The sequence below is a fragment of the Pangasianodon hypophthalmus genome, chromosome 12 (genome assembly GCF_027358585.1).
Source record: "Pangasianodon hypophthalmus isolate fPanHyp1 chromosome 12, fPanHyp1.pri, whole genome shotgun sequence".
In the NCBI taxonomy this organism is placed as follows: Eukaryota; Metazoa; Chordata; class Actinopteri; order Siluriformes; family Pangasiidae; genus Pangasianodon; species Pangasianodon hypophthalmus.
This window is the reverse complement of record NC_069721.1, coordinates 24,090,963-24,114,038: the sequence shown is the minus strand read 5'-3', so window position 1 is coordinate 24,114,038 and position 23,076 is coordinate 24,090,963. Positions and strand designations below refer to the sequence as shown.

Sequence of the window (23,076 nt, the reverse complement as noted above, 5' to 3'; positions counted from 1 at the left end):
ACCACATCAAAGTTTAGAATTCCATTTTAAAATTTTAAAACTCCACCATAAACCTTTAGAATTCTATCATATAAAAGTTTAAAATTTCACCACATAAAGGTGTAAAACTCTATAATAATAAACATTTAAAATTCTACCATATAAAAGTTTAGAATTATATTAAGAATTTGCTAAAACATCATTTAGAATTAATTAATACTCTGAACTCTTTGAAAAAAACTCAATACAAATAAATAATCTCAATACAATAGAATAAAACGTAGAAATTTGTACTACAATAAAAAATCCACAATATAATTAAATTTCAAATTACACAGTAGAGCAACTTCGAATTCTACAACACACTTTTTAATACAAATAAATAACGACAGAATAAAGCAAACACACAACAGTAGATATGATTTAGAATTCTCGAACTAAACTAAATATAATTTCACAATTAAACAGAAGAAATCTGTTCTATAACACAATTCTACAGTCACAGTCAGTCCGAGAGATTTAATATGAGCCCTCAGTAAACAGGTTGCTCACACACACACACACACACACACACACGCACACACACACACACACACACACACCACTCGTCACCTCCTCCACCACTCATTTGTCTCTCAGTGTGTGTAGTGAGGAGTGTAGAGGAATCCCGTGATCGTTCCTAACCACACACACACACACACACACACACACCATCCGCTATGAACAACACATTCACTGTTCATAGAAAACAGTCACAGCAGTGTGTGTGTGTGTGTGTGTCTGTGTGTGTCTGTGCAAATCTCTAGGCAATCACATGTCACACACCTCCTTATATTGACCTGACCAACACAAATGCCCGATACATAACCCTAGACACACACACACACACACACACACACGCAGATACATAAGCCACGCCTCCTTCGCTGAGACTGACACAGAGGCCACGCCTCCTTCACTGAGAAAGACACAGAGGCCACGCCTCCTTCACTGAGACTGACACAGAGGCCACGCCTCCTTCACCGAGACAGACACAGAGGCCACGCCTCCTTCACTGAGACAGACACATAGGCCACGCCTCCTTCACCGAGACAGATACATAAGCCACGCCTCCTTCACCGAGACAGACACAGAGGCCACGCCTCCTTCACCGAGACTGACACAGAGGCCACGCCTCCTTCACTGAGACAGACAGAGGCCACGCCTCCTTCACCGAGACTGACACACACAGAGGCCACGCCTCCTTCACTTAGACTGACATACACAGAGGCCACGCCTTCTTCACCGAGACAGACACAGAGGCCACTCCTCCTTCACCGAGACAGACACAGAGGCCACTCCTCCTTCACCGAGACTGACACAGAGGCCACGCCTCCTTCAGAAATTACCAGCCTAATGGTAAAGAAGTCGATGTTGTGATTTGAGACGAGGCCATGACATTTAGCTCAAATATTCATCACCATGAAACATTTATTCATTTGAAGCTTTTTGGATGTGTGTGTTTGAAATATTTTCTGTGTGAATTATTTAAAAGGTCAGGGCACCTGCATGCTGCGCTACGCACCTCGACACAGAGAAAACGAGGCAGCTCACCGTCACGGCAAAAAAAAGGAGAAAAAAATGAACCGTGTTTCAGAAGAAGTTTCAGTGAATTTACAAAGTCCTTTCCTGACAATCGAGATCAACTTCACGTCCATAATACACGCATATGAATTGTTTTCCTTTAAAAAGATTACTTCTGATAAAAATGTTTTACATAATGAATGTAAGTTTTCATCACAGACTGATCACACCGACCAAAACAGAGCAGAATGAACCGAATAAAAGCATCAGAGTTCGATGTTACACTAATACAGTAATAAACGTAAGTGATGTTTATATCAGCGAGGCCTACAGTCTGGATCTGAGCCAACAGCAGCGCTCTGCGCTTTCCACCAACTTTCACACAAACGAACAGAAAACACACGGAGCAGCTCTGATTACACACTCGCAACCCACTACTGCTGTACACATACTGCACATACAGTACACACACTGTAGTTAAGCAAAGGTGTGTGTGTGTGTGTGTGTGTGAGAAAGTCTTACTCAAATAAAAGAAGTATGGAGGCAAAACTTTACTCGAGTGAAAATCAAAAAGTGTCTCCATTTAAACATAAACATACTCAAGTATTTGACAGTAAAGTAAATGAAAAAATTAACAATACAGACATAAGTATTTATTTATTAATTCATTTATTCGTTTATTTAATATTCAGCGTGGAACATCTTCAAAGTTTATGCTGCATTCGATTAAAACTCGCAACTAAGAATTCCCGACACACAAACAAAACAAACAAACAAACAAACAAACAAAGTCCCCTCAACTCTTCTGAATTCCTACTGGGAAATTCACAACGGTCTCCTCAACCCCGAGTTCAGCAAGTGACATCAAATCAACATGGCCGCTCACAGCATGAACAGTAAACACAGCAGCACTTCTGATCTTTATATGAGTTACACTGCACTGTATATATATATATATATATATATATATATATGAGTATTAGCTTTAGATCATACAGACATATTCACTTGTTAAATCTGTAACACTGACTACAGTTCACTGTTTTGAGGAAGGAAATATACATCACTCATTACAGTGAGCTGGCTAGCTTGTTGCTAACGAAAGACCAACTTTTTTTTTTAAATCAATTTCATGCATGGAGGTTGAGAAGGACATAATTACGAGTTTTGACTTCCTGCTTCTGAGGTAAGGTGAAAGCAGCATTAGTCACGGCAGAGTTGGAAAAGATGAGGTGAAAAAACTTTCCATCAGGTGATAATAACGCCAGAGTAATAAGGCCAATTTACCTTTCGTCTACATATTTCTGTTTTTTTGTGAAAAGAGTGTGAAAAGAGCTTTGTTTGACACTAAATAAAAGGGAAAACATGACTGATGAGCATAGCAGATGGACAAGAGGAAAACAGAAAGACAGAAAAAATGGCATCTCATGGCATTTTTGAATTTTAACAAATACTTTGAAGGTCAAAATGGCGGAAATGGCATAAGCATGCTTTTTTTTCTCTTAAATTCCATAGACCTAAGTACAAATTGTACAAAATAGTACTTCAGTACAGTAACAAAGTCAAATGACTCAAGTATTTTCCACCCTTGTGTATGCATATAAAAACACAACTTCAGTAAAAATACACACGCACAGGAAGAGCTCCTTTGTGCCACGTTTCCAGATTAAACAACCGTCGCTCCACACGCTACATAATAAAGTACGATTTCATCATTGCGACAAAAAAAAACAATCCTGCAAGTCCACCTCTTTCAGCATGATGCCAAAACACCCGTGAGAGGAAAAAAGAAAACAGGAAAACAGGAAGCTCAGACAGGTCTGACTTAAAAAGCCAAGAACGAGCCGCACTAAAAATATCCGCTTACGCAGCCGAGAGTTTGTCAAGGCTGACGAAAAAACAAAACAAAACAAACACAAGTCACAGGTTGAGGAAATCATGCTTTAACAGCACACGTACAGTATACAAAAGGAATAACACACTTCGAGTTGTGCTGTTAAAGGAAAATAATCAGTGATGGGAAAACTTCAGCTATGACGCTGTGGAGCGTTTGCTTAGTGGCGCCATCTAAAGGCACCAGAACGTAACGACTCGACCTTTTAACGTGAAAAAGGAAAATCGGAAAGAGAAACTGGAGAATAAGTCGTGAACTTAATTATTAATTATTAAAAGATGAAAGTGCTTCTGAAAACGATGGTGATTCAGGGCTCGGCGATATGAAGGTATAATAACGATACTGTGATAAATTGTCACAAAACACTTTTCTGATATATTGTGATATCTTTTAATTACATTTTAATTTTTTTAAAATAATTATTAACTGACTGGAATCATCTTATGTACATTTTTAAATAAATAAATAAACAACAACAACAACAACAACAACATGTTCAATTTACATAGCGCTGTTCTCACTTCCAAGGTTGCGTTACAATTACAAGAAACAACTAAAAACAAAATAATAGTTTAATTCTTTTTACCAGAGGCCAAACAGTAGACACTAAGGGCTTTAAGAATTTGCAGTTTTTCATAAGTATTTCTTTTTTTTTTTTTTTACCCTAAACTAGGTTTACATGCTATAATGTTATTGCGGAAGTTGTTTAGAGTGTTTTACTATCAAAATAGCTTTAGTTGTGCTGTCTGTTTTATTTCTGTACCTGTGTTATTGTGGAGAGGTGTGAATTATTTGCCCAGCAGAGGTTCACACCCCTCCACTTTCCCATCACCCTGCTCACCAGCAGCTAAACACAGAGTCACGATACTCTACACACAGAAACCCAACAGTGTCCTGACTAATCTCATACCAGATTTGCAGCAGTAGATAAAATAATTCATTTGTTTACACTAAAAAAATTGAAAATGTCCGATAAGTCGATTTACATTCCACTGGCAGAATGGAAGGTCAGTGTACTGCGAGAAAGGGTTAAAGAAAACAAATACTATAAAAAATATTTTAAATATAATCTTTACAGATTTTTATTTTTTCTCTTTTTCAGTATTTTTTAAAATTATCTTTTAATAAAATGTTAACTTCTAAATATATATATATATATATATATATATATATTAAAAAATTCATTTATTTTGAATTTGTTTATTAATACTAGTTTTTTTATATTATCCTCCATATCATGTATCGTAGAAATGCTTTCAATAATTGTTCATTTTCACCGCTACTGCAGGTCATCAGCGGTTCTGCCTTGAAAAGCTGTTTCTGTGGTTACTAAATTTATTCATAGTTCTTCAAAATAAAGTTGAACAAGTATGAATAAAAATTTAAAAAATAAATTAATAATTACTTAATAAAATGTATTAACAATTTTTCATTTCGAACCAAAAAAAACAGAATTAATGCAACATACCCTGCCTATAAATGCTAGTTTTATTCTATAATGCCTTCTTTAAACAGTGAATCAGAAATAAACGATCAAAAGAGGAAGAAGATAGAAGAGTATTAAACTGAAAGTGAAAAAAAAGACTCAAGACTGAAGTCAATTGACTAGCCTGAGAAGAGGAGTCGGTGCTAGCAGTGCTAGTCGTGACTCCCTACTCTGTGTCACGCAGCTGCTGCGAGAGAAAGAAAGAAGGACAGAGAAAGCAAAAAGAAAAGAAAAGAAAAGAAAAGAGAGAGGAGGTATTGATTTCCTGGCGTTTCTGGCCTACCATGCTGGTGTCAGGGAACAAGCAGATCTGTGCTGCTCCGAGTCTGGAGACCAGCTCCTTCGGGCGCTTACAGGAAGGCCGAAGATGATTCACAGCTTCCTGGTCCAGGAGAAAAAGGTGGCTCTGGTCCGTGGCGTGCCCACACACCCCCGTAACTCCCCCCGTGATGGAACAGCCTGCCAATTTCAGTGCATTTCAGCCTGCGCTGGGAGCGGGCCAAACAAAACAATGTGTTGATAAAGTCCAGGGCTGAGGGAAGACCACAAAGGAAGGGCTGTTCAGCTGCACACACACCAAACGCAAAAAAGTTGATGACAGTATACACACACACACACACACACACACGGATTAGATTTTTTACAAGGCAGCTTGATACAAATTCATTCCAAGCTCCCATCTTTAATAAAATATATGCTAACCAACAAGACTGGATGATATCTGTGACCTTTAGCCTGCAATGTTGACGTACGCGCAGAAACGACCCACAAAAGCAGGGTCTAATTTCATCACCGTACTGTTACGCTTCAATGGCTGACCTCAGGGGTCCACTGGACAAATATTTACTTTCAATTAAAAAGAAAAGCAGACCGCTCTACGTCCAAGGTCCGAGTTTGGTCATTCTTCATCTTTTTTTTTTCTTTTTTCTTTTTTTTTTTTTTGCGTCTTGTGTAACGTTTGAAGCCTGCCAAAGGAAACGTGCCAAGCAAACCTTTTTGGGAGGAAACACAGCTTAGAAAGGACTGAGCTCTTTCCCTCTCTCAAAGCCTATTTTTTTGGCAGTAACTTTCCAGTACAATGCCCAAAAGGGTTTTGCGTAAACCAAGACTTCCTTAAGGATACAAAGTCAAATAAATGTAGAATAATTTTACATTTACATTAATTCATCTGGCAGGTTTACAAGTGGAGCAAGATCCAATCCAAACACAGAGCGGAGATTCAGCACAAGTTTGCTGAAAGGCTCAACAGTGGCTCTCTGACAGTCTGGGGATTTATACTCACACAGGAAGTTGCAGCTGACTAACCTCTGCCTTATTAGTATGACAACTGAGCTACCAGTTTGAGCTTTTGAATGTATCCTTCAAAATTTCATTGGAACAAGCTTAACCATTGTCTAGTCATAGGGGTGTAACCCTCAGGACGTGCTATGATACGCAGAAGCGATTCTCAGGACTGTGGCCTTAACCTTTGTGACTTTTTTCCCCCTCTTTATTGCCATTACGCTACCCAAAATTCCTTTTCCTAAGAATCAAGAGAACAGTCTGGAAGTGTTAGCATTATATTCTGCATGCTAATCTTCCCAATTAGATAAAGCATCATTACATCACACAGAACAATGCTACAGCAGGACATATTCGGTAAAGTGCTGGCTTTTATACTCTGTATATTCCTTCAAATATCAAGCTTTCAAAACAACGAGCAAATGACAAGATAGCTAGATAAATAAGTAACAATACACGCTCCAAATCGAGTACCGACTCCTAATTAGCTGCTTGTTTGCCAAAATACTGTTGGATTAGCTGCCTGCGTAATATATAACTTTAAACGTCTTTCAGTTGTCATACTTAACTATTTCATTATTAGATTATCTTCACCATTTACTGGCTTTTTTTCTTTTCTGACTTCCAGATAGTTAAATTCTCTTCATTTTGAAAAACATGACAATTCAAAATAACCTTGCACACAAGTAACACACGCTAGCGAGATGGCGTCGCAGTAAAAGAGGTTCCTGCTATAGCATTGCTGTACATTACCCATCACAGGGGTTTTCTGATTCATTTCAATCGATGCCTTTTATAGCGATACATCGATCTAAATCCTCAGATCTTTACACCTCTAAAGATAAACATCATCATCTTGTTCATTAAGCAATCAGTCATGAGGAAAATATTCTGCTAACTCAGACCTAGAATTCCTCTCGTTTAATAACCATTTTGAAATGCTTAGGCAACAGAGCAACAAAGACAAAACTTAACTAGCTAGCTAATTTAACAAGCTAATTCACCAAACTTATCTAGCGAGCAAATTTAATAGCGTAGTTGACAAAACTTAACTAGCTAGCAAATTTACTAATCTAATTTACAAAACTTAATTAGCCAGCTAACGTAATGAGCTAATTTACAAAACGTAACAAATTTAATACTGACTCGGCGTACGTCTTTAGGTTTGATGGCGAATTTTAAAGGCTGGTATTTCATTTTTGTGTGTGAAGCAAATGAGACTGAATCTCATTCTGTATCAATCAGTAACTCCAGCATAAGATCAAATTTTTACTAACCAAAAAAAAAAGGGAAAAAAAATTAAAAATAAAAAAATATGAAAAACAATAAAACACACAAAAGTTTCATGTACTTTGAAGATCAAAATTAAAATGTAAAGAGTAAAATGTATGTCTTGGAAGTAAGAGTAAAAGTGTCCAATTTCAATAATACTTCAAAAAAGTAAAACACAAAATTTAAGTATAGTAACAAAGTACAATTACTTGCGTATTTTCCACTTGTGCCCTAAAGTATTTATATCATATATTATTATATTAAGTTTTTATTATATTTATTGTTCAGTTCTTGAAGTTACTAGCATGTTTGATTGATTATTGGAACTGAATAATCCAAACCTCAAAAAGGCGAAAACAAACAGGACAAATGTGTTCAATCTGGACATAATGTTTGTCTGTGTACAGTGTGTACAGTGTGTATAGCTGGAAAAAAATCCATGACTCCAATAAATATTATTGTAAACACTGGAATAAGGAGCTAGATATATGAACAATTGGAGTATGTTTGTTAAGAAAAAAAGTCTGCGTCTGACTTGTGTAGAATATATTATACAGATAAAACGGTCCCAAGCTGCAAAAAAGTCTGAGAACCCCTTTAATAGCGGACCTCGAGGCATTCAGTTTTTAGTCCATGGGCTCTTGGAAAAGCCAAGAACAACACGGCGGATCGGCACCGGAGGCACCTCGCGGCAGGGAGATAAATTAAGGAAGTCTTGGATGGCGGATGTGTCCCTTTCATATTCGGAGCTGTAGAGATCCTGGAGCTTTCACAGGCCGTGGATGTGTGGTCATTGCGAGCCCGCTCTCACTCCAACACACGCCAGGAAAAAACTGTTCATCCAAAAAAAAAAAAGAAGCTTCTTTAACTTGGTTCCGTTCCCGGATCCTGAACAATCCCAGTGTTACCGTTTGGCAAATGATCGCACGCTGGACGGACTGGTCGTCCCACCACTTCTCCAACCAACCAGTACATTTCAGTGTCTGATTTCACACTGACATTCTCCATGCTGCTTTTATGGCTAGGTAAAGGAGAACGCCATGCAGGCCACAGTTAATAAGGTTCTGCACTGCAGCAACACGACAATCCGTTTGAGACCTGACATACACAGCCCTTTGCCCAAGCAGCTAGCGGCGAGTAAAATATGTCAGGCGTCCTGCCTAACTTTTCACAGCTGCCTGAGCTGACAGAGCGGGTTTTAAATCAGACTTCTGGGAACGACAGACCATTTCCTTTAACAGCACCTTTAAAACATAACCTAGCACAAAACAAAGAGGGGGAAAAAACAGTGACAAATTACAGTGGCATAACTGAGTGCAGCCTTGTGGATTAACTGCAGAATAAAAAGTGCTGATGACCAACAAAAGAGAAAAAACAGCTATTCATCGCTTTGGCACAGGGTCTAAACTCAGATAGCGTTCGGATAAACGCTGCGTTTGAGTTATTGCCCTGTGATGCTCTGGTGGCAGTTATATTGATAACAGCCACCAATCCGTTGGTGGTAAATTGATGAGGGAGGGAATAAAACTTCCGAGATGGGGAACCAATGCCAAGGCTGAGACGCATTGCTACGACAACGAAGAGGCTTTCCTAATACCCTCTTTAAGTTACAATACATTAACTCAGCAAATGAATTTTCAGCCGAGACCATTTTCTACGATGAGTAAGTACACAACGACGGAGGTAATCTCCAGAAATGATTTCCATTATGCTCAATCGCGCATCGTGCAGTGAATAGATTCCTTCCTGAGCGCGCTAACTCTATCCAGCTTCCAACTCAACTGAGTACGCCCTGTTAGACACGACCATCCATTAGAACAGGACATTGTTCTGCATTCGGCGCATTAACAAGGTCTGGTTCGCTTGTGAATCCTGTAAACCTCCCCCCCTCCCTGACCAAGGCCTCCAAACAAAGTGGCTTTCAACAAGCGCAGGGTCAGCACGGAGGCCACGCAGAGGGGGGACGACGCCTGCCTGGATGCCAGGGGCAGTAAAAAGCCAGATGAATCATGGGACTGCGTGGCCGAGGCAAACCGTGCAATAGCCTGGGGGTTAGGTCGGTCCTGCCGATTATGCCAAGCGCAAATCCAAGATCCCTCGTACTCCATTCCCTGTTACAATCCAAAACATGACTAATCATGTGCTTTGCTTTTTTCTGGCAAAAGCTGTTTGTGCGATGTATGCATGGTTACATTAAAAAAAAAAAAAAAAAAACAGCTGTGGTAAACATTTTCCTAATTTCGTTCTTTGTTACTATATATTTCAGTATATACTTACACTTGAGTGTTGATTGTACTGAAATTGCACTTGAACTCTTTGTTAAATTCTGAATATTTACTCCTCCTTACATTTTTATTTAGACCTTCAAGTCACCTCTCTTCTTCTCTCATCCAGCCAGTGATCGGACGCTTCACATCAATCAGACGACTTCCTGCGCATCGTATTTACAGTTTATTTAAAGCATCCGATCAGGTAGAGAAAACTATCCTCGTACTACACAATGTCGCTATCCGTGCAGCGTGGGACGTGAGGATGAGCCATACCTCAGTAAAATGTTTTCAATATGCTGGAGTAAGCAAAGTCTAGCTAACTAACTAGCTAAGTAGCTAATATAATATCCTAGGCAGCAAGTCAAATTCTAGCTAATGGTAAATATTTGTTATGTACATATGATCTTTTACTTCTGATTGATTCATTAGCAAGCTACGTAGCGCTAGTCATGCACATGAGCAGGAAACTTAGAGACTGAATAATGTTTTCAGGTAAAACAGCATAAAATCGAACAGTTTTAGTGTTTTTTTTTTTTTACATAAAAACCTGACATTAAGTTAATTTCATCAGTTAAAACCTTTACATTTTACTTTTTAATACCACTTAAAAGTAGTTTTTCTTTACTTTTAGAGTAAATTTTGGGCCGGATCCTTCCACTTTTAACCGAGTAAGATTTTGACTCATTATCTATTTTTTCACTTCAGTATAATTTCTCACTACTTTTTCCACCCATCTCTTTTTCTCCCTCTTTGTCTCCTCAACATGGCCGTCTCAGTCCGCGCTGGCCTCCGTTTCAACTCGTGGGTTGGGTCGCCGGGTCAACATGCCTTTTATAGCAGTGAAAAGACTTGTCACGGCGCTAAGTTTGCTCACATCGCCTGGCACAAAATGTCTCCTGACACAAAGGCAGGCTCACTCGCAAGATGACACTTTCCATGTGCACACGTTCCACCCAAAAAAAAAAAAAACTATCACCTCAGTTACTGAGTTACGCCAAAACACAAGCACCACAAAACCCATATTTGAACTTAGAACAAAAAGTGTTCTGTGTATAACAGAGGTTTTTAAGTTTAATCTAAAGTTTAATCTAAAAAGCTCCATTTCCACTGGCTGGACTCCTCCCATCGCACAAGAGCTGTTTTTTGTTGTTCTTAATAATAATAATAATAATAATAATAATAATAGTCAACACAAGGGGTGTCGCAATGTTTCCGCTTGGAAATAGGAGTAAAAACTGGAAAGAAAGATGAGAAACAGCTAGAAAGTTGCTTTCCTGAAGCATGCACAATGAAGAAACTCTGAAAATGTTTCTATTTTGTATTCTTTACTAATTTCTAACATTTTATTTTATTTATATGACCAGAAATAACTTGAGAGAATCCAGAATGAATGTTAGATTAAATCCTATCGCTTCAGTGGAAGAGATGTGGCTCGAGGAAACTCGTACCTTTTATACAGTGGAGTTAACATGGTCACTATCACAAAAATACTCAACATTTCCTTTCTTTTCCCAGGTTTTCAATGCAGTCTCTGACTTTTGGACTCCAGGAGACATGTTATGTAGCTCTATGAACACCATGTTTAAGTGTTACTGCAGTCTTTATGCCAGTTTATCCCGGTTAGAATAAGCTTTTATAAATGTTCATATAATTTTAGGTCTGGAATTATGTAGGTGATCCGTAGCGCTATGACCAGCACATTACGTACGCCTGTTAGAATAATGCTGCCTTCGACTACGTCTCGTAACACGCAAGGAAAAAAAAAACAAAACAAAGAAAGTGGAATTCCTACTAGGAAAGCTGAACTTATTTAACTTTAAATACGTTTTACTGTATGTACAAGTATTAGCTTTAGATCAATCAACATACAGACATATTTGGTTGTTAAATCTATAACACCGACTCTACAATTCACTGTTGTAGTGAGGAGGTCAGTCATTACAGTCAGCCAGCTAGATATTTGCTTAAAAAACAAGACAAATATGGAGGCGTCCATGTTTTTACTTTCAAATTTTGTAGTGTGACGCACAAAGGTCTAATTCCGACTTCGTAGTTGGGAGACAAGTCAAACACAGCATGAGCCCTACCACGGTAAAATGAGGATTATTTATTTGAGAATAGTTTTTGTTTGTCTGATTTACATTCAAGCGTTCTCAACACAGTCGTCTTTTCTGCGGATGAAAAACTAGAAACAGTGCAGAACCTTGAAGACTTCTTCAATGTCTTCATATTCGTCTTCATATGAAGAATTCTAAACCTTTCCTGTTTTAAATAAAAAAATAATAAAACCTGAAAATAATCCCAGAATTTCAGTGTGGTCTCAGACTTTTGGATCCTACTGTATATCCACAAATAGCTTTATCAGCTCTATACCAGAAACTTCCGCTCTTTACAAATAAAGCTTAAACATAAACCTCGCTCCACTCCCAATCCAAATCCAGCCAAGGTCATGGCTCCTGACTGCGTTCCTCACGAACCAAGCAAAACAAAATTCCCAAATGAACCTCAAGCTCTCCTGAATGCTAACTAGGCTTTGACTTTTTGACTCGGGGTTAAAGGGGGCGGGGCTTGAGCTCTGAGCTCTGAGCTCCGGGCTCGGCTATTGTCCGGACCTCCAGAGAAAAACCCTTTTAAACGCTCACGAGGGTTTATTGTGCTCGAGTCAAGCGAGTGGGGACGTTTTTATTGTCCACCTGAAACCTGATACAGCATGAAATATCACTTCTATAGCAGCTTGTCTTTTAGCCAGATTAACTAGTGAAAGTAATGAAAAAATACGACCAGGAGGTGAAGGAGATGAGGTGGGGGGCAAGATAGAGGAGCAAGGCTAAAGGGCGACCTCGCAATCCGTTCTCCGCACGTTATACACATGAATCGCATTAATCAAGTGAAACGGCTTGAGCGCCATGATGGGTGGGAACGGAGAACGCGATGCTATTGCAAAATAAAGGAACTCAACATTTCTATATTGTCCAATTAAAGTTAACCACTTCTCCCTCTCCGGGAGCATAAAGCTGTCGGCCGCGGCGCTGATTTATCCCGGCCGCTCTCCGCTCCTCTCTTAACTATCACACGCCTCCAATTCATTTCTTTTTCGGTTCCTGTCTATTTCTTTCTCCTGTAAATGTAATGAGATTGCAGCAGAAGAAACCGCTGACTGCGGTTAATTCCCTAATAACACAGAAAGCCAGGCACAGATGGACAGCCAGCTATACTTCAGACATGCATTTCACATCTTAAAGAAAGCCTGTTGTGTCAGCGATGCAATAAATATTATTAATCACCAACCGCTTGGAGCAAGTCCGAGGATAGAGAAGAGAGAATACGTGTGGTGATGTGTTTTGGATCTCAGATAGCACTTTAATCAAAACTTCTGGGGCGGATTTTTCAACATACGTCCGTATTTTACAAAAAAAAAACCCAAAAAACTGGATGTCCAGATTCATTTCCTTAATCTGGTATTCAAATAAGGCATACGTGATGAGGAATAAAAATAACATTGTGTATTATTGTGTTTTGTTTAGACAGATGGACCATAGAAATTCGTCAGGACAAATCATGTCAAGCAAAACAGCCATGTCTGAGCGCAGCTACAAAATGAAAATACCGAGCATTTCGGTTACATTTTGTAATTTTTATAAAGACTTTCTCAAACTGTTTCTGTTTTTGTGTGTTTATCAACCACAAGTAAACTTCTAGCATTTTAAAGTGCGTCACTTTTGCAATTATAACCTGATCTACTTGATGGACACATTGTAAAAGATTATTAGTTTAGAATGGGAAATAATTCTCATCATCATCATCATCCTCAGTCTCTGTCTGATCACCTGAGCTAAAAGTCACTCACGGTGTATAAACATGAGCCTCGTCGTCGTCTCTTCACTCCAATGATCTCTGTTCATGCTCACATCGATGGAAAAATAATCACTGCTCCATTCACTTACTTCTGTTCCAACATTTTCATTACAAACTGAATTGATTAGACTTATGAGAAACTGCACTTTAGCCCTTTGTGGACAGAATTAAATTTGCATGAGGTCGGTCATTTCCTATAGTACAGGCGCTCTCAGCATCTGTGATTTTATTTCCATCTGGATCAGCCATGTCTGTGTTTTTCTTCATCTTCCTCCTCTGAGAAAATTACAGGACTACTGTTTTTCACCAAACTCGGCGCACGTCTGATCATTTTCGTCTGCATACACGTCTGTGATTTACTACGCAGATGTCGCCTCGCGTTACAAAAAAAAGACGTTTGACTTCTGCTACTTGCTGTATTTAGTGTCGTAGTGTGTTTATCAGTGCCCCTCCCCCAGATATGAAACACTTCCTGAGGCGCAAAATGAAAAATGGATGCTTTAGAACAGAGACTCGACCACGTGCTTGCTCTGGAAGGTAAACCTCTGACTACACACGCTACCTGGGAAAGCATTTTCAGGAGAAGAAAGAAAATAAATTCATTAAGAAAAGCGATTAATCGGGCTGATTAAAGAAGCCGTTATAACGGCAGCTACAGGGATAAAGCATTACTTTACATTCACACTCGCATCATCAACTTTTACTTTTCTATAAATAATGACTAGTTGTATCACTAACACTTCTTTAAATATCTAATGACACACGTGACGCAAAAACATCTGGGGTCGTAGAAAATCCCGCCCACTAGAACCTCGCTCCTCCTGCCGTCCAAACGCGAGAGCTTTATCTCCGAGGAGACGTGTAATTTATCAACTGTATTCCAGACGTCCCACTGATAAACTAATCCGATCCGAATAGGGCTTTAGCTAGCGGGGTTTCAGACATCTTTACACAGACTGGCTGTTTTTACTGCTGCGTTTACGAAACTGTTTCCTGACGCAACACGATCAGTAAGACAAGGTTAGAAATCAACCGAAATAAAAACACTTCAGCATCATTTTAATGGAATATATTTAAGTAGAAATGTCAAAGTATATTATTGTCAGAAAAACTAACTTTTCATCATTTTACATCTCAGACACAGCAACATCCGATGGGTTTTCCCAGATCAACGCACAAATCAGTGCGAGTTGTTAATGGTCTCCACACGATGTCTAACACTCTTAGAAAAGAAAAAAAGAGTACTAATCTCTACCTTTCCTTGTCACTGGGATGGTACCCTTATCTTCTGTACCTTTCGTATGTATCTCACCTGGAATCGTGGACATAGTGCAGCTTTAAAATAGATTTAAAATACATAATTAGCTCATAATTACCTTTTAGAATAAAGCTTTAAAGGTATAAAAAGTACCCTTCATGGCAGCACCCCAGCAACAAGACACATTACAGTTTAGTACCTTTTTCTCCAAGAGCGTAGTTTAGAAACCTTTTGGGAAAAAAGTGATGCTACTTTCTCAGTGTGTTCTGCTTTCCTTATCTAGTTGCCCTGTTGATGTTTATTTTGGAAATTTGCCGTATAAAAGATACTTCTGGGGTTTTTTTTTTTTTTTTTTTTTTTTAAATCCACTACTCCTCTTTGGATGACAATAAGGACTTTGTTCCCACTATGTAAACTAACTTTATTTAGTTACTAAGAGAGGGAGAGAAGGAAAACAAAAACAAACAAACAAAAAAATACAAAACGAAAGGACAGAAAAGAAAAATACAGAAGAAAGTCAAATACAATTTCGGTAGCAAAACATATGAATAAATATAAAAATGATAAATTATGTCACTACACTTTTCTGAGATAGCACAGATAGCCTGATATCTTTTTATTACACGTAACTTTTTTAATGATTACAAACTGACGATATTAAAACTTCGCACTTAATCTTTAAATTGTAACATAAAAAAACTATTTTTCAGTGTTCGATTTTTTTTTTTTTTTTTTTACATTTTTTTTAAAAATCATGAGACAAACATTTACACGAATGTGGAGCGTATAGAACTTGGAAGCTGATAAAAGTATTCAAATATGAAATTTTGTATATTTGAATTTCATACTTGTCACATTAAATAAAATGTATTTTTTTCTGTGTTGTATTTAATAAACGTACCTTTTTAAAATAAAGGTAAGACTTCACATTTTTAAAAAAAATAAATAATCAGAAATATATATCACGCTAAGGAAAAATCTCGGCTGAACGGACAACCCAAAACCATAATGCCTTCTCCACCTGGCGTAAAAAGAAGTCACTATACTATTTAAAAGTTACTTGTTGTTTACGTTTTCTGGAATTTTGACAGATTTAGGAGTTTTACACTGAGGTCAGTTGACATCGTAGTCACGTCTGCTTGCATGTCAGACGTTCGTTACGCTTCTTGCCTAAAGAGATTGGCGTTGTGTGAATAAACCCATCAGGAGGTCCACAGAGAGACGGCTTTGTGTATTTACCACACACGGCCCGGTGCTCGGTGCACCGGGAGACACGGCCATGCGCTAATTACTTCTCTCTTAAGACAGAGCGAGTTTACCCACCAACAAAGGTCAAGGATACAGGCTAATTGAGTTGGGATTTTAATTACAGTATGTTTATAACCTCTCAGAGACAGCGCAGACATTATCCAGCCCAGGGTGTGGATGGATTATTTGAGGAATGGAAACACAAAGGCTGTAAATTGACCTTATTAAAAGGTCTTCAGGAGAAAAAAAAAAAAGAGGGTGGAGAGTGCTAGCAAGGAGAAAAGTCTAGGTCCATTAGCGAGGGCTGCAGGTGGACCTCTGGGCCAATAAATGGACGCTCGGGTCAAACGAGACAGCAGCTGTCAGGTGTGGCTGTGGAAGACATTTATAACCGTCGTAAACAAGAGCACACTTTTTAGTCACTGCATTTTAGTCGTGTCCTTGGTGCAAAGAGCTCACAATAGACCTGTGTGTCTCATCTCTGAAACCGATCCACTCGTACTTCCTGGCATCAAGTGGCCTCACTTCCTCTAACGCTTGTATGCTAATTGACACGAAGGTCCAAATAACAGATCTGCAATGGCGTCGTGCCAAGTCCTTTTGTGTTTTTCCTTTTTTTTTTCTGGAGCTGGTTATGTTTCTCAGAAAACCACTGATGACTGACGGACATTTTGGAGCGTAATTGTAACCCAAGGTGAAGTTTTGTCTTCTCCTCATTTCTGTCATCCGCTCGTTCATTAGGGAGTCCTGTGAAAGATTCGGGATCTGCGGCGCAACAGCGAGAGCACCAGTCTTAGCGAAGCATGTCAAATTAGGAAAACATAGCCACAGGGACTCATTAGAATAAAAGTCTGTGAGTGTTTATTTATTTGGCATGTTTTTGATCCAAATCCGAAAGTCTTTCAGCATGCATCACCGACTCTACGCTTCCTCACAAGTCCAGCCAGTTGCTTTTTATCATTATTACTGACATGCTGCGCTGCAGGAGAACGGCTTCTCTTCAAAACTAAAACAAATAGTGCCATGCTAATAATCAGCAACATTCGGAGCCATTTTTAACCCTTTGCAGCAGCAGAGGTGGAGTTACAGGCGTACCTGTATCAGGTATAAGTTCTCTGTCGAGCTACACATGCTACTCCTTCTGCTCTCCGGACCTGCCTGATCCATCCTGATGCCCTGCAAACCACATGAAGAGCCTGAAGATACAGGAGATTACTGTTGATGCTACCACTCAGAAACCGTGAAGATGGCTTTGGAGTTCAATTGATATGGACACTTTTGCTATGAGAGCTTTAGGACTGCAATTCCCATAAACGGTTTTCACTCAAGTCTCCATCAGGGAACAGTTGATGACTTCAACAAAATAGACTTCAAATGTAAACAATAATGAACTTTCCTGGTTGCACAACTGCACCATTTGTCCATGTAGAACACAATAATAACAGGGATTTATTTATAATCGCACTATCCGGTGTCACCCAGATGAGGATGAGTTCCCTTTTGGCACCCTATTTTTTTAGTACAAACTTTGTTATAGATGTTTATTTTCTGACTTCTACATTATTGATTCAGTACAAAAATATTTTAGATCCAAACATTAGTTTTCCAGCACAAAATGAAATGTTACAGAAAAATGTTTGTATGTCAGTAAAGAAAGCAGCAGATTCCATAAGAGACACTTTTCAGATAAAAACATAATGAAGGCTGCTGGGTTTCGCTGCAGAAATAAGAAGCGAGTCGACAGTCAAAGTCTCCAGAAGAACTGTGGCTGCTTCTGCAAGATGCTCAGTAACACTTCCAGCTAACAAATTAATATCAAATCAGCTGCTTCCTGTCAGTTTTTAAATAGATTTATTTGGGGAAAAAAAAGATATCACACTATCCCCAATATCTCAGAAAAGCAAAGTGTGTAATAATAATAATAATAATAATAATACATAATTTATCACAATATCGATATTATACTGTCATATCACACAGCCCTAGTTCAGGTGCAAGTGAAAGTTTTTTTTTTTTTTTTTGGTAAAAAGAAAAAAAAAAATCAAATGTTTAGGTGTTTATAGAAAAGCAATTGCGTTTTTGTAAAAAAAAAAAAAAAAATATCAATGCTATTGTTTAACTGTCTAAAGATTTATTTGCAATACGACTAGCGAGATGAAGTAATAACATAAAGTGTCAGGTTTTATTCAAGTTCAATTTAATCCTCCAATTTCAAAATAAATGACATGATCACTTTTCTGTCCATTTCCTCAATGCTTAGAATAATATTCTGGTTTTAATTATGAAATATAATATTATTAGCTCAAATGTGGCTAGCGACACAATGTCAGATCGCTACCTCTAGAGATAATGTTGCTAAAAACTGTCATACTGAATAATATTTAGATTCATAGTTTAAACCAGGAAGTGAAAGAATTTAGCTCTGATCCAGTGCTGCTATTCACTCAGGAAAAATTAGGATGTTCGCTATTAAATTCGCTATTAAAAATAACTGTTCTATAAAACAAGAATGACTTTATTATTAATTTAGGCAGTAAAAACCCCTAATAAGTAAACAGTTCTCTCTCCCACTGTGAGCAGACTCAGAGCAGGCGTCTGTCCCCATCCATCAATTTCCTGCCTGCTGCTCAACAACCCACGCTGCCCGCCATAACACCGAGGAAGTGTCTCCTGGTTGCTATGGCGAGCTCCTTCACTGTTGCCATGACACCATCTCTCTTCTCCACCCTTGTGTGATGGCATACCTGGACACTGATGCGTGCGCTACACCCACGCTCCTCTGCTCTCCGGTTCAAAGGAGCTGGAACATCAAAGCTCGGCGGACCTTTTGCAAACGGTCAAGCAAATAATCATTTATTAAAAAAAGAAAACAACAACAACAAAAAGGCCAGCGTGTGTAGCGGCAGCGCTTTCTTCACCACGATATCTCCGCTGGAGTGAAGGCGTGAGAGCTTTTAGTCATCCAGTGTTCCTGATCCTGATCCAGATCCACTCTTTGGATGGGATTAGTTTTCCCTCACATGTGTGTGTTATGTTTTCAAAGGACATCTGATCGATGCACGCAGGAAAAGCGATCTCTGATCATGTACGCGAGATCATCATACTAAAAATTCAGTGCGTACTACACACACTTTGGTATGGGATTGTTTTGGGGGCGTGGCTGATCATTAGTAGGTCACATGACCATAACATGTCCGTACGCTGTACCTGTGCTAGGGACTTTATAACTTACAGAAAAACCTCCAGAAACATCGCATCTCAGACACGTCCTTTTAAACATCAGGTATATTTTATTGTTCTACGTTTTAAAGTTTTGGTTTCATGACACCACAGAAGACAGAAAAGAGAAGGAAAAAAAGCACAGAAGCTCTTTTCCCCACAGGATACAACACAATCTTTACTGATATGTTATTCTGGACAGGATATATATTATCTGGAGCTATTTCTACTTCCCATTTTATAGACAAACTATTTCCTTATTTCCTGTTTTCAAATTACGCCCATTGTCTTTTGCTTATTTATGACGTTTGGCTGTTTTTCTGTTTTCTTTTTGGAGGATCATTTCATCACCTAGACAGCAAAAAATAAAAAATAAAAAAAAATAAATCATTACTACACTGACAGTGAAATTTGCTGCCAGTACCAAACATGCTGAAAAACCTCTACTGGATATTTAGCACACACAAAATATCACACAGTCCTATTAAATAATAAGAGACTCGCTGTTGTCGTGGTGGTGGTGTTTTATTATTTTTTTAAAAAAACCTTCATTTTTTACACTTACGTGGAAAAACAATGGCTCGTCAGAACGTGTGTTGATGTGTAGGTGGTCGTAATAGATTTGCAAAATGCATTTGTCACAGGAAAAAAAAAATGAATCACGCCTCGAATGTAGTCATGTAGCTGTTTATATTTCAGTGAGGAATTCAATTAATGAAAAAAAAAACAAAAACACGGAGGCCATTAGTCAGTTTGTGCTCACAGCCGACAGACACGTCCTTTCAACAATTAAGCAAAGCTGAAGTGTGCTAAATCAGTGAGCAAACAAACATCTAGATCCTTCTCTCGAGCAAATAGAAATTCCCAAATACGACCAGACAGACAGATGTAAGGATTTCTGAGGGATTTTCTGCATGTCGAAGGTTTTTAAGAGAAACTTGTCGGTGGAAAACAGCACCAGAGGCTGTGATCGATATTTCCGTATCTACAGTATACGTTTCACATTTCAGCATGATTATGGATAAGAGATAAAATTAACACAGGTGTCAGAATGCAGGCGAGACAGATGGATTATGGGGGAAGGAAAAATAAAACGATTGCAAATCGAGCTCATTATAGATCACATGCACTGTGTTCTGTTCCAAAATAACCAGTTACGCTCACTTCATGATTATACGACTAGTCTTAAGATTAGAGCTGGCCGATATGATCATATAATATCGATATCGTGATCAATTATGTCTATCATTGATATTATGATATCTTTTTTAAATAACAACATTTTTTTAAACATAGCAGTTATAAACTGAGTTGCTTTGATGTTTGTATTTTATGATTAAGTTTGTAAAATATTAATTGTCCAATTCTGAATTGTAGTAATTGGAAAAAAATGTTATTTAGAATGTAACTTTTTTTTTTTTTTTTAAATAAATTTTTCCTCCTTTTCAGTGTTAAAGGTGTGGTAGGTAAGATTTGTGGGAGAAAAATGTCTCTAATGATTAAATGGGTGGAGTTCAATAAGATTCAAATGATTTTGTTACTCACTAACCCCACCCCCATTTCCACCCATGTACAAGCTCCGCCCCCAAACGCCTGGTGTTTCAACTAGAGTTAGCATGCTAATTAGAGTTATCATTAGCAAGAACTGTCACGACAGTCATCACGTTCAAGCGCACTCGGACATTCACCTGCTAATTACGTTACAACTCTATAAACACGAAACTTCTCGTAATGATTTTTGAGGATGGGAACATTTCGGAAAATTTTTTTTTTTTTTAATATAACATGATTGTTAGCAAACCCGTATATTGTGATCCATGTGATATTGTGATCGTGAAAGTATCATATGATTTGATATTTTTGCCATATCATCCAACCCTAATTATGAGTTTAAATGCAGTTCAGTGCAAAAGTTTGCATCTTTCGTGGTTTGGGAATGAAAAAAAAACGGAAAATATACCTCTATTTTACAATTTATTTAGTAATAATGATACAAATCCAAGAAGTTTAAAATGAAAGGAGTCTTCAGGACAGAGGAGTTTACGCTTCTTTGTCATGTTACCGAGAAACCTCAATCTGATATATTAAATTAAATTCAGGAGAGAGAAAAGAAGCGAGGCTGATGAGGGAACTAACTTGTTTTACAGACGTTCCATAATATTACACTATATGTGACTAAAAACCGATAAAAAGTATGTCGTGTTCTTTAATAAATATGAAATCGTAATAGTTGACAATTTGCTATGGTATAGTAACTCTGCTATATCACACCACCCCAGCGTTGATTATTTTCCTATAATGGCACAACATGGCATGTTTTATTCCTTACAAAATTTGAAGAGAAAGCCTTGATTTTAGTGATTCTTTACATTTGGTTTAGTTTAGCCGTTAAGTTAAATTTCCCTTCTGAGATCAAATAAAGTGTTACACTGTCACTAAAATCATGCGTTTTGAAAAAAACAGCTCTTCTAACCACGATTCAGTCAGACAAAGATGACTAAATGCTTCATGTCTGAAAGACGAGAGTGAGCAAAACAAATAACATGTTAAATAAAAGTTCGATAATAATTGGTACAACAGCACCAGTCATTTCGGCAGTATCATTTGGGCAGTATGGCGTAATATACACCAGACTAATGAAACCTAATATCCGGCTGCACAGCAATATCACATAAGCGTGACTTTATTTAAGTGTGATTATTCACTGCTAGTGCTACAGCTAAGAAATCGTACAATATAGCTGCAGACTGAGTGAAGTGTTCTCTCAGAAACACCCAGCGACTGCTGCCAAGCAAAGCGTCGAGTCTAGCGGCATTTAGGTGACATTGCTAACATTTAGCGGAGTCTCTCAGCACGGCTCTGAGTGACAGATCGCTGAGGCTTGACTGCCGCTCGAGTACGTTCTCTCAGTCATGTCTCATTCAATCAGGCGCCAGTGACTGAATCAACGGCTCCCCGACAGTCCAAAGTGCTGCGTCTGAGTGATGTTGGGCTGCCACACCACAGCGGTCACTTACAGCGCGGCTGTAACTCGCAGCTAAACTGACAGGGAAGTGACCTTGTGGAGAAAAAAAAAAAACACACCATGCTAATTAGAAAGCTGGGAAACTTTGACCAGTCGAGTGTGATCTAGAGTTAACTCTTGATTTAGGCATTATTGTTCATTATTCAAATTGCACAGATAATGTGTTTTAAACAAACGCAAATACAGACACGAATAGGAGGAAGCTTGGTAGTTCACAGAGGATCTGTTTGTGCATCAAGACCATGATCCTGCAATCAACGCAATTAAAACTCGCACAAGTGAGAGATTTTTACTTCCATACTTCATTCTCTCATGAGCTTGAAGGGTCGAAGGGTCAAAGATGGCGTTCAGTAACATGACACAAACAGGAGACGCACTATTTCTTTAGATTTTTTACATGGCTCGCTACAGTAGCTCGACTTAAACTCCTAAGATCCGAAATAAAACCAATATTTTCCACCATATTTCTACAAAAACCTGAAATACACAAAAGAGATAGGAGTTTATTTCTGGAGACTTCTCTACTCTACTGTCTCTGCTGGGGTTCTTAAAAAAAAAAAAAAAAAGAAACTTTAATTAAATTTTAAATTATAACTGTATAGCATCAGCACTTCGTCCGGCTTCGTAGTAGATTCTGATAAAGAACTTGTCTGATCTTTCTGGAATGTAGCGAACCCAAAAACTAATAAACCTGATAAAATAATATTAGGTGGACATTGTTGACGA

The 23,076-nt window shown here is 38.3% G+C and overlaps 1 protein-coding gene across 4 annotated transcripts in view; it reads right to left on the bottom strand.

The window, feature by feature from the left end:
• LOC113527250 (C-terminal-binding protein 2) overlaps positions 1-23,076 on the bottom strand; it is a 105,195-nt gene that overhangs the window by 48,511 nt on the left and 33,608 nt on the right. For 2 of the 4 annotated variants that reach the window (XM_034309376.2, XM_053238638.1), the window contains exon 2: positions 5,206-5,487. The exons of 1 other annotated variant lie outside the window; for it this stretch is intronic. The gene's annotated coding sequence lies outside the window, so the exon portion shown is untranslated. The remainder of the gene's footprint in view (positions 1-5,205; positions 5,488-23,076) is intronic. One more of the 4 variants, XM_034309377.2, reaches the window with a different exon arrangement.